Below are 17,846 nucleotides of genomic sequence, written 5' to 3'. Positions count from 1 at the left end.
CCATCCTGTCACCCAAACATGGTAACAGCTGGCTCCAACAACAGTTAAATAAAATAAATAACTTGGTAGCAGGATTAAAAATAATGCTAAGACTTCAAAATGCAAAACCAAAAATCAGGGGCTACTACCATCATTTATATACAGTCTTTGAGACCAGAGCATAGCTAGTTAGTTGGGATAAACTGAGAGATACCACTTTGGTGATATTTACACGTCTCAACAATCACATTTTGATATCAAAAAGGCATCAAGGTACAGATGGATGGGGACAAGTGTTCGGTTGGCCCTAACTAATTTGATTGGGTGTTAAATCTTTTTTTTTTCTTTTATAATTAGACACATTTATTCATCTAGGTTAAATAAGAATATTTCCTTCAGAAGGTAGATTTATGGTAAAACTTCAATTTTAAGGAGACAGCAGATCAGCACATCATTACATCATTGTTACAACATTGGTGGTTATTTGCTTCTCCAGCCAGTTTGGCCTCTTCCTTTAGCTCTGACCACACTTTCAGGTCATGAGTCCACTGTGATTGTTGCAGCAGCTAACGTCTGGATTAACTTGCTTTTTTTTTCATGAAGAGCCATAACACTTCTGGAATAAGATAAAAGTGGAGATATTAGGGCAAAAGGTTTGGTGAAAACCAAATGCAACACATCATACCAACTTTCAAGCACGTTGGTAGAGGCATAATGATTTGGGCCTGTTTTGCAGCCACAGGAAGTGGGCAACTTGCTGTCATGGAGTTGACCACGAACACCTCAGAATATCAAAGTATTCTAGAGTCAAATGTGAGGTTATCTGTCTGGCAGCTGAAGCTTGGCCAAAATTGCCTCATGCAATAAGACAATGATTAACTTAACTAGTGCTGCTGAAGGTTGTTTTACAAACTACCAAATCATAGAGTGTATTTGGTTTTTCAAAGGACTGCTTAGAATCCTGTGAAATGTTCTGTTTTGCATGACTGTATAATGTATGGTTTCAAAACTAGAGGTTTAACAAAATAAAAATCTGAAATTCTTTTTTTTTTTTTTTATTTCAGAAGGATCAGAAGGGCTTCCCATTGCCCACAGGCCTCTAGGCCAGGGGTCTCGAACTCCAGGCCTTGAGTGCTGGTGTCCTGCAGATTTTAGATGTGTCCTTGATCCAACACAGCTGATTCAAATGGCTAAATTACCTCCCCAACATGGCTTGAAGTTCTCCAGAGGCCAGTTTTAGATAACCACAGGATGATATCTAAAACCTGCAGGACACCGGCACTCAAGGCCTGGAGTTGCCTACCCCTGCTTTGAGCCAATACCCGGAATACACACTGGATAATCCACAAATCCCAGCAAAATCAAGACCAAAAACCCCCCAAAAAACAAACTGAAAGAAGAATTTGACCTCGGTAATTAGAAAAACTGTGATATAATATGACAAGCCCCGTGTTAAAATTCAAATACATTTACAGCATGACATGTAGTGTCAGTGAAAGTGTACTCAAACTGCTCCATGAGGGGTGTCTGCTAAAAATGGTTGGGAAGCAATAGTAAAAACCACGTTCAACCTACTATGGAGCCTATAGAGTTATTCAGAAAAACATGCTGCTGATAAAATTCCCAGAATATCATTAAGTATTTTTTGGAGCATGGCTTTTCTTGACACAAAAGCAGGCAGACCTCCTGGGGTTTCATTTCCAACATGAAAAGGCCACCTCTGCCTTTATCCAGGGCCCGGGCTTCATTGTGATGTGCAGTGGTGTTTAGGATTCCACAAATACCTCTATATTTAGGTAACAGCAGATTCACACTGGTGATAAAATGCATTCATTGCAATGCAGGTCGAAAAAGACATCAGAAAAATGAACCCTAGAAAACATGCAACCTGCCCTTTGCTCTTAAAAATTTCAGAGCGAGCCTGCCATATAGAAGATCTGTGGGAAACTCCATTACAACGAGAGAAAGGCTGCAGGTCTTTCCTGATTAGAAATTGATCAGGTCATTCAAATTCTACCCTGGAGGGAAGCAAAGACGATTGGGTTTAAGACTGCCTGAAAAAGACTACACAGCGACACAGCTTGCCTGTTGATTTCATTCTCGCTATCGGAGCAGGAAAACAAACTGTACAGGCATTTATCTGCTGCACTGACACAGACCAATGCACAGGCAAGCTTAGAAGTGATCCCGTCTGCTGTTTGAGAGTCAGTAACTCACAGCGCAGCACACATTTGCATAGAGCCCAAGGTTGGTTATTGTCAAAGGCAGCGAGTTTGACAAGGATACCTGGGGACACGTCTAATGGACATATCAATGAAGAAGCCTACTTCTATAAAACAAGCTGTTGACTCCACTCAGTTTGAAGCTCTTTGGCATTAAGGGTGCAGGTAGATGGGAGAGCGAGCAGAATTTATTCTCAAACAGGTGGCGCCTCCCCGCTTTTGACAACACACAGACTGTCATCTCGCTCCTCTGACCTTGTCCGACTGAAGGCTGGCAACCCTGCGTTGATCAAAGATTGCCAAGCTGAGACAGCAAAGCGTCTGTTCACACTTCACAGACTCCAGGGGGGTTTAGGGAGAGAGAGGGAGGGAGAACGAGATGGGGTGGCAAACAGTAAAGAGGGGAAAAAAGTGCCCCCCCCCTCCTAATCTTCAGTTCTGAGAAGTCATCAACTTTGCAGGGTGTAGTTACAGTAAAGTGTTTTCAGTTTGTGTTCTGTGGAAATTGTTTTTTCTCTCCGGCTTACCTCTGCCACAATTTTAGAAATCAAAATTCTGCAGTTTTTAAACTTCTTTGTATTATATAGTTGAGAAAGGTATCTGCTGAGCTGAGAACTTGCTGACTTAAACCAAGCCTCTCAGTTGGAGTTAACTCTCAGAAGTGCTGCGACCACTGTTTCAATGTCATTTTTACATTAAAATAATAATATACTTGCTATGTGGCACACTGGCAGACTGAGTGAATGGGTAATCTTTTCATGTAGGATGGAAAAAATCTCCCCCCTTGTGTTGCAGAACAAGAAAAGTCTTCATTCATGGGACACTTTATAAAACTAAATGCCTGATTGTGTAATAATATTAGTAATTAGTAATCCTAATTTACAGCAACATTGTCTAGTCAACAATCATCCATCCAGCCATCATTTTTCACAACTTAGATTAATGTGCATTTGATTGCACATGATCTGAAATCCCTCTGTTGGTGTCGTTCCTGCATCATGTTGGTCCTGGATCAATACTGCATCTGACCAATCACATTGTCAGCTTTTAGTTAGCCAAGAGGTGACATAATGCTGTAAAATGCTGTCACAAGGAGACTAACATGTGTAACCTAAATTTAATAACCTAAAAATCTTCAAGCTTACCACTTGTTGTAGAAAACTTTTGTATAAACAAAGGCGTTCTTTCCCCTCCATGTACCAAAGCTATAGCATCACATGTGTCTGGTAAGCTGCCATGTTGATCCTGGACCACCACGGGGATATCAAATACACCCTTTTATCGCAGGGTGTCCAATAAAAGCCATTACTTCTCAACACTTAAACAAATACAACACAATTTAATGTAACTCCTTACAGTTCCTGTTAGATCTATCATCACCCACCGATTTCTGGATTTTATATTTTTTGGCAAAAGGCATAGTGGTTCTTTGAAACCAGGAACTGCTAACTAGTGAAACCAGGGATCATTAAAGATATCAGTAATCATTCATCAATGTCACCGCAACTTAAAAAAAAATATAGTGATCCAGTGATGGCCTGACTGCAAACTAAGTGTCAAACCCAAACCCACCTGATCCTAGTAATGCTTCAATATTAAAAATATCAGTTGTTTTAACTTAAATATGAAGAGATTAATTTAGACAATAGTGAGCGTCACACTTCAACGCCTTCCTCTGTGGTTTAGTTGGTTTCTTTTTGTTGCACCTTCTGTTTAAAGAATCAGTTTTTCTTATTTACCAGTTATTACTCTAGGTTATGTGGGGGTGGGGCAGTATGTCACCGCCACTGCTGCAATTGTTGATCATCATGATTAGTGGACCAGGCTCCAGTAACTACCTTTTGTTTATAGAACGTTGGCAGGCACCCTTTGCCTCACAGTTCTCCCTCTAGCTCTCCTTACAAGTCGGCCACTTGTCCCTTTCGATATGAAATACTGTCCGACTTTTAGTAGCTTAAAAAACAGATAGGAATATAACAGCACATGTTTTACCTGCTTAGTTAAGCTTAGATAGCCCAGTATCATGTGGAAAAGGCCCAATGTGGCAACACTGAAGCAGGTAAGATGTGTCCGCATCACAGACTGTATATAAAAGACAGGCGTATTGTTTTCTGGATTTTAAAGCCTTGGTGTCGGCATTTTGGCTGCATTCTTCTTGTTATTTTGAAGCCAGAAATGACCAGTGTTGGTTTAGCAGTCCAGAGAGTAGAATGCTAGCTTATCAGCTCATGCTAGCAAACTTGGTTAGCAAGCTGCATTCTTAAACTGCAGTAGTGTGTCACATATATATGCAAATCTGTACCAAGCTACCGAACCACATTTTCACAACCACCTGTAACATTAAATCAAATATTTCCATTAAATATGATTAAAATTATGCTACACTGAAATTCCCCTACTATACAACTGATAAGCTATTTTTATAAGGCCTTTCAAATAAACCAGCTCAATGAGTTAATTTCATAGCTTCTGGAGTCTACCCCATAAAGCCACTGGAGGCACTGCATTACTACATAGCATAAATATAATGTATACCTATTTTTAAGCATTAATAAAGATAAGTATTCAGATAAGTAGCAAATCTCACAATTTGATGTTTGTATAAATTAATAATAATACTCATCAATTTTCTTTCTGCATCCACTGTTACATTATATCATGTATTTCCGGAATTAGCACACATAGAGCCTTCACTTTAGAACCACAGCACCTTGCCAAAGGATAGTAGGGAAACTTTTTTGCTGACCAATGCTAGACTCCCACTGTGTACCCAGAATGCCTTCTTCCAAATGAATGATGGGGCAGCATTTCTTCATGCAGGGTCGCAGCAGATCTCTACATGGCCAAAAGAAGAGCATTTATAACGTGAAAACCCGTCTGAATGACAAAATGGCTTTACTTTCAACAACACGTACAGCCAGTGATGATACATAGTCCATGTCTGAAAAGGGCTTTAGAAACACTTATTGCACAAATAAAGGAGCCTACCAGCTCAATTATTTAATAAAACAACATTATAACAAACCTAAGTGTAAGAAAACCTCTTTTATCATCAGCGTTCAATATCCGAAAGTGCACCAGGCAGGATGAATAAGAAAAGCTGTTTAAAGCAACCAAGAAGAAATCCAGAGGGATTTTCTGTGAAATGTCTGCTTCATAACTAATAATACCTCTCAGAGAATAAAAAAATGAAACAGCTCCAGATTTTACATTTGATGGCATCACGTCTATGAGTCTTCATGCTCTGGTCTCTGCCTTTGATGGAGAGTATTTCATTTTCACAGTTATTGACTTTCAGCTCAGTGCTCTATTTTAATAAAAGGGGAGGTATGGTTATGTTTCTTGCTCTAGCAGATAAAGAGGATTCCAGGGTCACTGAAGGATTGAACAGTGAGGGCAAAGTCTTCTGAGGTGATTTGAATAAGCTGAGAAATGTTTTTGAGGTCAGTTCACACATGTGAATGGAGCATGGGATCAGTTGGTAGATTAGTTCATTCAGCTGGACCTGGCTTATATAAAGGGAAAAAAACATAACTTATAACCATCCATCATTTCTAAAACCATCTTAACTGTATAACCAGTCCTTTAGATTTTCAGGTTTTGTTTCATTACTTTAAACATAAAATATGTGGATTGGAAAATACACAATATTCTACATACTGCACCTTTAGTAGCGGTCTCCATGACTCTGACAGGGCTGCAAATAACACCCTTTTAAATTTCAGTGAACCAAACAGGAAGTGGAAAGCGATCACATTTAAAACATGACTGTTTATCTAGCGCCCGACATTTTGAAGGTGAGAATATTGTTTGCCCAACAGCAATATCTATTTTTAAACAGGAATGGTGTGTGTGTGTTCACACCAATGATTAAAAAAAAGCATTTCTCATCAAAAAATATAGTGATATGTAGTCAGCATTTGCACTTGTTGATGTGTTTATTTTTATTTTTTGAAGGCTAGTTGTTTTCAAACGCACTCACCAATAAAAAAAATCATTTAATGCACATTAAATAGCATAAACTAAACCACTGTTGGGCTCTAATTACTACCTGAGGCACAGATGAATAGATATATAGATAAATAGAACTGATTTAAAAGTTAAGTGCAGAAAGAAAATAGATGTAAACTCTCAAAAACAAAAGCAGAGGACTATGTGAAATGCATGACATGGATTATGTGACAGCCAAAGACAGGTGGCATCCTTGCAACTGTAGCACACTTCTTCGATGTTATACAGACATGAAAAAATACGGGATGAGTAATGGCAAAATAATATCTGAAACCTGCATTTTAGGTATGCTATTTAGCCATTGAGTTATGTTGTAAATGCTAGTTAGCCATGCTAATTAGTCACGTGGAGTTGAATGCCTGGTTGAAGCTAAGTAGCTGGTGAAAATGGCTTCTTTTTTACGAGTACATTTCCCCCTCTGTGGCTACTGTCCATGCTATGGACTACAGACTGGGTTATAAATTCCCAGCTGGAATTTACTATAACGTTTTTTGAAAAGAAAACTTCAAAGCACAAAAGTTTTAAGACATATCCTTTTTCATTGTTTGGCAAATTAATACTGAACTGAAGACTGATGTTACGCTTTTACTTTTAGTCAATATCAGCATGTTAGCTTAACACATACACTTGAAAAAGTCAAACAGGTAGCCTTAAAGTTTAATCCTTAACACTTTACATCTTCTTTATTTTATTCATACAAAAAAGAAGTACAAAATAAAAATATGTCCGTTTTCTTTAGCACCCACTTTGGTTTTCTTCACTTGTTATTCATATTGTTACCTCTCGCCAAGGAGGTTATTTTGCTTGTGTGCGTGTCATCCTGTCTTTCACGTTGGCTTGAAACGCTTTAAATGATTTCTAAGAAAACTTTCTAAGGCTGTAGATTTGGGTCATGTTAAGAAGCCAAGTTTATCTTACATCCACCAAAGTTTTCAAGGTCAACTTCATGATTAATTGGTCAAAAAACAGCAACTTTCAACAAGCATGGTGGAGTTTTACAAGTGTGGTGTGTATCGTCAACACATAGAAAGTACTGTATAAAGATTAAAAACATCAAGTCACACTTGACCTTTAACCTCTTGATCACTGTCAAAGTGATCATAAAACAAACTTTACTAAACAATGAAATGAATGCTACGCATATACTACATCTACATAAATAAAAAATAATTGTACTCCAAACGATCTCAGGTATATGAAAGCCTGCACTTTGCACTTGTTTTTACTGCACTGCAAACTACTTAAAGTCCATTTCAAAAGAGCAAACAAGTAAAAATATATACAATACTACTTCCCTAAAAGTAAATACTGCCCAGAGGTGTTTGTACTCTTGGAGTACTTCTTGTTACATTACGTTTTATTCTGAAGTGTCTACCCAAACCAATTTCAGGGATTTACTTGGACCTAACCCTAACCAGTCATCAGACTTATCCGCCTAAATCTATAAGTTTTAGACAACTCTAAAACCTTTCAATGCCAACATACAGGCTTGTCATGGATTAAGAGCAGGGTAGAGAGAAGTAAACGTTACTTCTAGTACTAATAGAGTCTCTTCTGGCTGTCTGACAACTGCTCAGAGCCAGAGATAATCCAGCAAAGCACAACATGAAACTTGCTTTTTTTTTTTCCAATCTGTGCCAGGCTAACTGACTGCTGGCTTTTTATTTAATGAAGAGCTATGAGAGTAGGATTGATTGTCAAATGCAAATCTCTCACAGAAAGTGTATTTTCCTGAAACTATTCCTTTTATGTGTTCCACTGTTTTCAGGAGGAATCACTAGGTTTACGTCCAGAGCCAACGGCAGTGTAGTAAAGTCAGAGAGTCATGGGATCTGTCGAAAATAATAACACAATATGAAAACTTGGTTGTTATTAAGCCTAAGGTCTACAAGTTTCATAACGTTAATGCGTACATATTATAGATGAAAAAATAGCTGCTTTAAGAATGGCAGCTTATATGCCACCACCGCATACACACACACACACCTCCACTGCTATTTTGAAAAAAGTGTCAAATTTGGCTCCGGGCATGTCGCATCATTTGACTGAAGGTCACTGGGTTTGTCACACTCTCTCACAGTAACTAGAATGTGTAGATTTTAAACAAATAACACGTCTCACTACTGCACGGCTGCACGCGTGGAAAGAAATGCTTTCCGTGCCCTTGTTCTCTCGCAGACTTGTGTAAATGACTGTGACGTGCTTCACTGCTACAAAGCAGCACAGATTCTTTCCATTTACATCACCGCCTGCTTTCTTCTTTAACGCCCTCGTTCAAATCAGGTTTACTTTTATTAACACAGCTGTAATAAACCTTTACTCATTTGCCCTGAGTCAGCAGCTGATTATATATCTAATTTTATTGCTGCAAAATTACATTATCCACTCACTTTCACCCTCTCATTGCATTTCCACTGACTACTGCAGACTCTCATTCGTCACGTCCTTCACAGCCCTCCATGTACCTGCAGTTGCCTGAAGCAATAAAGTTTCTCTGGTGTGTTAACTCCCTGTGAGGCTGCCTTATTCACTTCAGGCTGATGTCACCAAGTACAAACAGAGAGCACTGCACTTTGAGATGAATCTTCACACCATGTTTCCAAGCAATTCCCTCAGCTCAGGCTTACCATTTTAAATGCCTTAACATAAACCCCCCAACTGGTTCCAACTACCTCAAGCCTCACTCTGACAATATCGCATATATTCTGTGCCACGCTATGCATGCTTCTAGCGATATATGATGTTTACACAGTGAAATATTTAAAACTCTGTACTTCTTTTTTTATGGCTGTACTAGTCAATCAAATAAAAGATGTCTTGTGCAATTTCTCTAAACCACCCCCTCTCCAAGTTTGGTACCTGTGAATACTTGGCTTCTCTGCTAGAATTGAAAATAAGCTTTTGTCAGTTCTGAATGTTTTCATGTACAGAATGAGTTTGCAAAGAGCGACCCAGCAGGCCAGGAAGTTTTTGAATTCATTTTTGAATATAGGGTTAAAGACTGTGTCAGCAAGGGTTTAAAGGTTAAATTCATTGACTGATATGAAGAATCAAGGAAACAGAAAGGGTAAAGGGTCAAAGCTTAATAATTTTTATATCATAGTTGAAAACCAGCCAAGGCAATTTTAGATGAATGAAAGAAAGACTTATGGAAATACAGCGATTATACTTGGTAGGAGTAATTTCACCCTGAGCTCAGAGACCATAGTTGGACTCCAGCATGGAACCTTTCTTATTACTTTTACACCACTTTCATTCATTTAGTTAGTTTAGGTTTAATGTACAGCCACCACTTTTTTCAAACCTCTGTTTTCTTAGTTGCCATGGTGATTTTACATCCCAGAAGAGTCTTGTATTACCTATTTAAATACATTTGTTTAAAAGTCAAGCTGGCTGTAATGCAAACAGGGGGAAAATGTGTCGTGTTCTTGTCACTACTAAAAGTTTTGCCGTGATACATGCTTCAGTTTATGTCATGATTTCATTTCTATTGGATCTTTTCTTGTTTTGCATTTATCCCACAAGCTTTACTACCTCAGCAAGTGCAGCAACTTTTAAAAGCTATTTTTGTGTGCATTACTAACTCCTGGCACTTCTACTGAAGATTTTTATGATTCATAATGTGAAAGGTTTTGCTGCAAAATGTAAAAAAACACAAAAGCGTCAGGGCCCCTTTTTAAGACCATCCCTTTGTGTAGTGCTGCACAACTTTTAGGCTTAGATTGCTCTTTGCAAATGGTGATTTCAACTCTAACGTTCTCAATGAACAAACATCAACTTCTGTGACTTCTATGGCAAGGATCATCTTTGGGGGTTGCGGATGAGCAGGTGACCATATGCCGCATGGCTGAGAGTGGCTAGCCCGGGTCTGAATCCGTCCTGCGGCCCTTTGCCAAATGTCTTCTTCCGTCACTCTTCACTGTACCCTTTCAAAATAAAGCTGTAAAATATTTTTTTAAAAGGATCATCTTCGGTGATCTTTCACTGAGCATGCTTGTTTTGTTCTTGTTGCTTTTTTGACAGTTACAAGAGTTTTTATTATAATAACAATGTAAGGCATTTTGCCATAAATAAGTGTCACAATGCATTAAATTTTGGGGGGCACTAGCAAGAAAACTGTCAAGATTCAAGATTCAATCTTGAATCCTAACAGTTTTCAAGAGATTCAAGACTCAAGATTCATAGTGTTTATTGTCATGTGTACAGAAGAAATAGCATTTCTCTGTGTACTGAAATTCCTCCTTTGCCTGTCCCACTTGTTCAGTGCCCAGAGTGGACTAAAGTTAATGCTGCCACACAACCAATGGTGAAGTCCATTGGGGCTGCTGTACACACCCAGTTATTCTAGTAGAATTATTTCTCTGTGCCTTTTACTCCCCTAGAGAACTATTTAACCTGCAAAACCACATCGTTAAATTGTAAATTAAAAATCAAAGAGCCAAGGTTGGGCTGCAAGAGGACAGTGGACAAATTTAGGCACAGTTGGGTTTTTTACTCAGCGTCTTTTACTCAGCGTTGCCTCTATTGTGGCCTTCTGTAATTCCAATTTGACAAATACTGTGTGCCAAAAAGAAGCCATCTTCTGATGTTTTAATATGCTGTCACATGCTTGCAGATTGCAGTTGGTTGAACACTACAGATAAATGACTTTCAGTATAACAGAGCCACTGTCTCCATGAAATCTGTTTAACTCCCTGATTGAGGTTTTTGTGCCATTTTGCTGTTTGGAACAATGTGTTTGGCTGTCAAACACAAGTCGATATTCACTTTAAATCATTTTCTTTACTCTGCTGTAGCGTCGTGACACAGAAAAAAATAAAACATCAATATGATAATGAAGCCCCCCATTCCAAAAAACACACGAGGTACAGGTGCACATTTTGTACAAACCATTTGCCCTCTCTAACTCAGTATCAGCCAGCTAATGATTTTCAGATTTGATGAGCACTTTGTGTAGTAAAAAGTTAACTCGGGTAGAGGCAGGCACAGCTACAGCCTCCTGTGAAAACTGGGTTTGATGTTCACTCTCAAATGAAAATCTCTGACCAATTTTGCATGCAGTCAAATGTCGTCCGCTCCCGTCCACACACGTTAACTGAGAGCAAGGTGGACAGAATGTAAAGCAGGCTTTGATTATTGATGTCTGTTGTCAAGCACATTCTGTGTCCAAAATGAGACATCTCTCTCATTAATCATTAACAAAAATGCACAATGCCTCCAATAGAATGAAATGTGCAGTCCATTTGCCAACACACAATACATGTTCCCGTGATACTAGAGCTTTTTTTCCACCCTCCAGTTTCGGTGTTTTTATCTCTAGTTTTGATTAGGCCATTTTGCATGCAGACAAATGATTTTCCTGCACTTTCACTGATAGCTAGATGCAGCCAGAAAGAGAATGTAAAACAGGTCTCAGTATTAATGTGTTTTGTCGAGGAAGTTCTCCATCCGAAAGGCGATGCCTCTCCCATTAATCATGAGCACCAGGGTAAGGTGTGGGAAGAAATAAAGCAGTCCATTTGCATTTCTCGCAGACATAAAAATGTCCACCATGATGCAGCTGATTCTTTACGTTTAGTTTTTCTGATCGTTGACTGTTTTACTGTAAGGCAGTTTTACACCCAAATGCCTTTTTCCTCTTTATGTAGATGCAAAAATACAAGCCGCAAAAGGAGATCAGATGGCACAGCAGCATGTTTACTGAGGACTGAGGTCCTTGGAGGATTCTTCAACACTGTAAGCTATTTTGCCATGTGGAGTCAAAAATTTGGCACACAACTAGGAAACATGTTTCCAGCAGCATGTTTCAGCATGACAGTGGTCCTATTTAACTGCAAGGCACAAGGATGATTCCTTTGTTTAATTTCTGACAGTCATTATTCAGGCATCAGGTGGGATGGTGGATCTGTCACTACATCAATGACACAGAATGTTGGGTTTTTTTGTTTTTGTATCAAATGATTTCTCTATCAGCGTGCCAGTCAGATCCACTGAGGATTTCACTCTGTCTCTGATCTCGTTCCAGATTCACTCCTGCATTTGGAAGAAATCCTCTTCTGTCAAGAAGAACATGAAAAGCAAAGTGTCCTCTCCAGAGAACCAAAGCATTGGTTGTTTGTTCAAATTTTAAAGAACTAATGTTTATGTTTACTACCGTGGCACAGCAGGAAGTGTGGTAGGAGATCCTGGAGTGAAAATGATGCACGCACAGGTGTGTGGTTGGTTAAAAGAAAATGTTAAAAAGAAAAGAAAACACTATGAGTTTAGCACGTAATAATGACTTTCCATGCACTGTAGCCTCTATACAGTTTATTTTGTTAACTGGTAATTACCCTGGAAATACCCAAAATGATCACAGACATGTTTGTCATGGTTTGAATATGAACAGAAATCCTAGTGAAACAGATCTGAGTGACGACAAAAACAGGTTTTGATACATTTCCAATATATAAATTTATGAGTGGTGTGAACAGTTGCCACATGCACATTAAGCAGGTTACTTCCCCAGACAAAAGACACGAACGCATTTTGACCTTCACATCTAAACCCAAGCAAACCCACACGAGACTGTTGACTCAGTAGGGATAACATTTAACAAGGACAGATGAGAATAATTATTTGAAAGTAATACAAAATGCATGAGAGCCTCAGTGCATTTCTGCCATAAACCGATGCAGAAAGTGTCTAAACTAGTTCATAGAAATTCACCAGAATTCTGAAAATTGAGAGTCTGATATCCAGCTTACTGTGTCTGATCCACAGCTCAAATGAAACCTAAAGCAATCTGCGAAGGTTCACACAAAACAAACTTTCTTTAGAAATGTGACTATCCCTTAATTCTTCTTGCCTGGAGCTATTTAAAGCCTAACCACAGGTAGGCGGATAAGTATGAAGCTCATTAACAGTCTGTTTTGAGGCTGTTTTTGGTGCATGCGCTCGGCTCTCATCCTCCACTGAAAGATCCAGAATCAGTTAGCTCAGGCACCATAACACTGCATATCCACACAGAATTCATAGTGATGCTGATCAATGCCAGTACTGTGACGAGTACACGTCTCACTGGTGACATTTCAGGCTTTCACAGCATCTCCTTGTTCAGGAACAAAGATTCTCATCCATCTAAAATTTAAATAATTTAAATACTAATACACTCACTAATAACCACTTCTGTGAATATTTTTTCAGAGAGCTTTAATTTCAGAGAGTGTTTAATCTAACCCCAATCAGCTTTTTCTATGTATTCCTAGTGATACCGCTTTAGGAATGATCCTTTAGTTGAACCTTGGCTTATTATATGGAACCAGCACAAAGCGCAGTTTTAATTTGTACATGTTTCAATTCAAAAATGTTAGCATGCAAACTCGTATCTGGATGAATGTGATTAGTCTGCTTCTCACAGTTTTTTACTGTTTCAATTGTAATTGTGATGCTGATTTTGCTATAGGATTGCTGTGCCTAAGCACAGTTTCACAAAGCTTCTTTTTAGGTTGCATTCATATTTCCTTAAATTATTCCTCCCACATTTGCTAACATGGCTTAACCCATTAAGAACAAGCATTTTACTAGCTACTTTTAGCTCATTTGGTTTAAACAGTTATAGATACAATATTTTTTTTTTCCTATTCAAAACTTTCTCCTGTGATTTACCTCTTTGTACAATCATTCATATCAACAGGCCTCTTTCGCTTATCCTTACCAGCGTCACAGGAGGGATGGAGCCTATCCCAGCTACCACAGTGCGAGAGGCAGGGTACACCCTAGTCAGACTGCCATTCAGATGCAGGGCTAACACAAAGAGACACACAACCATTTACACTCACATTCACACCTATTGGCAATTTAGAATCACCAGTTAACCCCACTAAGTGCATTTCTTTGGACTGTGGAGAGAACCCACCCCAACATGTATGCGCCACACAGAAAGGCCCCGACTTCCATTAATGTATATCAATGATATATGATTAGAATCCTAATGAGATAACAATAAAGATGATATTATTTTTGATGGTTCATGTTTGACAATCTTATAGAATAAAACATATTTCCCAGAAATTACTTTTCAATTTCAAAAATTACATATCACCACAGTAAAGTGTTAGATGCCTGTTTTTATTCAGTTATCAAGCAAATCTTTCACATCTTAAGTTCTGCTATAAATTTGTAGAGCTTAGACCTGAAGAGTAATATTCACGCCAAAGTCGACATGTCATAAACAGCAAATTCTGATTAATGAAGGTGCTAAACGCAGCCTACAGTGGTAACTCTATCAAAACCCAGACTGGTGAGGTGATGGGCACAGTCTGTGCCACACCAGATTGCGGGATACACTTAACTCTGAATACCGCTGTCAAAATGTGCAACAAGCATCTATAAAGTGCATTTTGGAGGCATGAAAGCTCTCTTTGGCTGGCCTTCGTATGCAGCGATCGGCCAGTGAACATGAATAATATCCTGTCATATATGGATTTGTAGCAGTGCAGTAGCTGAACGCGCTCACTAAAGCTTTTTAGGGAAAAATGCTAATGGACACAAATGACTACCACTACATTACTTTGCATGCTGTTCACTGGAACTTTGGGTTGGGTGTTCGCCACTAACAGATGAGGGAGCGAAAAGGTAGGCAGCATAGAGGCTTGTGTGGGAGGAGATATTTTCTATCAGTGGTGTTTTCTGGTTGCCAAGAGAAAAGTGAAGCTACACAACAGTTAAACACCAACTATAAATGTTTCCACATGTAGTTCCACATAATTACTTTTAATGATGTTTTGAACCAATGTCATCAAGCCCCAAACTTTTAAAACTTTATATATAAATTATAAACATTATACACACCTATATGCAGGGAACAGATGGGCTTCTTTGGGATTAAGACAGGCTGCATTAAATAACCTGAACCTTCTCAGGAAGAACAGCCGGCTCTGCCCTGTCTAATCTATTGCCACAGTGTTATCGGACCACTGCAGGTTGTTAATAATGTGACACCCCACCGCCACGCAGAGCAGTCGGGATGGGTGCTGCCATGTGGAGTGCTAGATGGACTTGGAGTGGTGAAATCTGTCTGTGTTAGCAAGAAATAATATCAGCCAGTTAATAAAGAGTACATCTAGCATAGTGTTTATTGCTTGTTTTAGTATATATATTATATCATATATATACATACATATATATATGAATAAATACATTAATTCATTCACTTGTACATATTATGCAATCCAAAACTGTAGCGTAATTGCAGTGTAATCTAATAGTGCTCATGTACCTCACATTAATGTTGCAGGTGGGTAATTTAAAGCAAACTAAAACACATCACACAGCTTGTTTATTAATTTGTACATGTGTATCTATACATTGAGATACTGTAATGAAGTAAAAGATGCAATATTAGGAATACTGCTTTAAAGTATAGTGTAGCAAAATTCAAATTATCAAGCATTTTCACAGTTTTTCTACACTAAGTAGAATATGCTAAGCGGATACAAAAAGAGATTTTCCATAATAAAAGATTAGAGTATAGGCAGCTTTTAATGAGATGCGTATTTATTGTTGTATGTAGCTGGGAAAAGTGCACAATTTTATGTTCTGGACATAAAATTTGAGTCCCGACCTCAGTCTATCAATTAGACTTGCAGATGAATGTGCTCTTAGCACATAGCTAACAATCATATTTACTTTTTACTCTTGGTTATCTACTAGATGATTAATTATTATTAACATAGTCAGGTGAAAAAGAAACTTTCCATAGAGTTCTGTGTGAGACTATAGCAATAGCCTTGGGTGCAATTACTTGAAGTAATCATTGGTGGTATAGCTTCATCAGTCTCTTTCATTCTTCTGTGTCATCGTCTTTCGGTCGTCCCCTTTAGGGGCGTCGCACTGTAACATTGGGTCAAGATTTTATGCTTTTTAATTTGCCATATTTTTCTAGCTTTTTTTAGCAGTCTAATATTTTTCAGGTGCAGGATTTAGCCACAAGACATTTCCAGGGCTGGAAAATATTTTATGAATTGTCATAAAATCTTCAGCCGGGCTCACACTGCAAGGATTTTCAACAATCTCTTCAGGAGCTGAAGCTGCTGATAGATCCAAATATGTGTCCAAATCATTATAACGAACATGAAAACACCATGCTAACGATCAGTTTCACAGCTTAAGTTACATTCATGTTAAAATATGGCTATAATAAGATATTATGTTGAGATAGAAGAAACCTACATCCTGTTGATAAACATGCAAACAAACTAAGAAATCAGAAAGATGGTAAACACTTTTAGAAAATCATCACAAATCATTTGAAAATTAAGTGGAGCTATAACATCAGCTGCTCATTATTCTTACAAAACCACTATCAAACCTTATAGAGTGAACCCTTCCACAAACACGTCCTCATGTTATCTATTCTCACAGCAGACTTCAGGACTCAGTTCACTACAGATTGTTCTAAATGTTAAGAAACGAGACCATCTGCATGAGTTTCATGATTCTACGGAGTCATAAAACTTATCATTTATGAGAGTCATCCCTCTCATAAATGTTAAATCCTGTGACTGAATTACTTTATGGTCAGAGAGATGTGAAGCTCAAATAGGAGATAAGAAGGGAAATGAGAGATAACAGGATGGTGCCTTGGGGTGGCTCCTGGAACCGTACCAACAGGAGCCTTTTGGCAAGATAGTCTGTAATCCAGGACACCGCAGGGCCATCCACCTGCATCCCCCACAGCTTATCCCCCTACAGCAGTTTGATGTTAAGGGGAAAAAAAGAAAAAGAAATGCTCAGCACTGTGCTATCCCAGTCACTTAAACTGCAAGAAGTATGCAGCCGGGCGATGGCATCTGCCAGAGTATGAGACTGGATGGTAATGACGTAAAATTTCCATAAACTCAAATAATCAATGTTAACCTGATAAAGACTCTGAGTGCAATATTATCATTTAGATTGTTTCATTCGATTAGCTCAATCAGAGAACGCGTTCCACTAAAGCTACAATTAGGTTTATGTCCTCAACTGAAACAGGAAAACACTTCTCTGCATTTTCTTTTTAAAACTTAAAATTCTTACAATTACACACACCAAAGGAATGCAGGCCCTGCAAATGCTGGTTGTAATGTTTTTGTCCTCTCAGACCTTTGGATCAATAGCATGGACCCACTAAAAAGCCAAGTCAGTGGATTAGAAATACCATTGATCACAATGATTCTCACTAATCCAATACTGTTTGTGTAACGGTACTTGAGCACTCAATGCAGCAGGAACCCTGGAGATGGCTGAGTTCTCTGTTTACAGAGGACTGTCTGCATTTCAAAGTTCACAACCATTTCACTCAAAGTACATACAATTTATGTTGGATATTTATGTTTATCTGCCTATCTACTACTCACTGGGAAACGCTCATATTAATGCAACACTTTTGCTAAACTTCTTTAATTTAAGCTGAACGTCTGCATGTCAATACAATCTTGATTATTTGCTTTAAATATAATCAAGCTGGTGATATAGAACATGATAGGCCTATGATGCATACTTTCACTAATTAGACTAAAAATAATGGCATGCTAATTTAAACCAAAAATTTCTATTCATACACTCAATGCCAGGATGCATATACGAGCTTCTGAGGCACCCATTGTTCTGGCA

At 38.4% G+C, this 17,846-nt stretch overlaps 1 protein-coding gene across 3 annotated transcripts in view; it reads right to left on the bottom strand.

The window, feature by feature from the left end:
* LOC116315973 (CMP-N-acetylneuraminate-beta-galactosamide-alpha-2,3-sialyltransferase 1-like) overlaps nt 1–17,846 on the bottom strand; it is a 94,163-nt gene that overhangs the window by 47,287 nt on the left and 29,030 nt on the right. Inside the window, exon 3 of one of the 3 annotated variants that reach the window (XM_039605851.1) lies at nt 13,909–13,997. The exons of the other annotated variants lie outside the window; for them this stretch is intronic. The gene's annotated coding sequence lies outside the window, so the exon portion shown is untranslated. The remainder of the gene's footprint in view (nt 1–13,908; nt 13,998–17,846) is intronic. 3 annotated transcript variants of the gene reach the window in all.

The sequence above is a fragment of the Oreochromis aureus genome, linkage group 22 (genome assembly GCF_013358895.1).
Source record: "Oreochromis aureus strain Israel breed Guangdong linkage group 22, ZZ_aureus, whole genome shotgun sequence".
Classification (NCBI taxonomy): Eukaryota; Metazoa; Chordata; class Actinopteri; order Cichliformes; family Cichlidae; genus Oreochromis; species Oreochromis aureus.
This window is presented reverse-complemented; position numbering and strand designations above follow the sequence as displayed.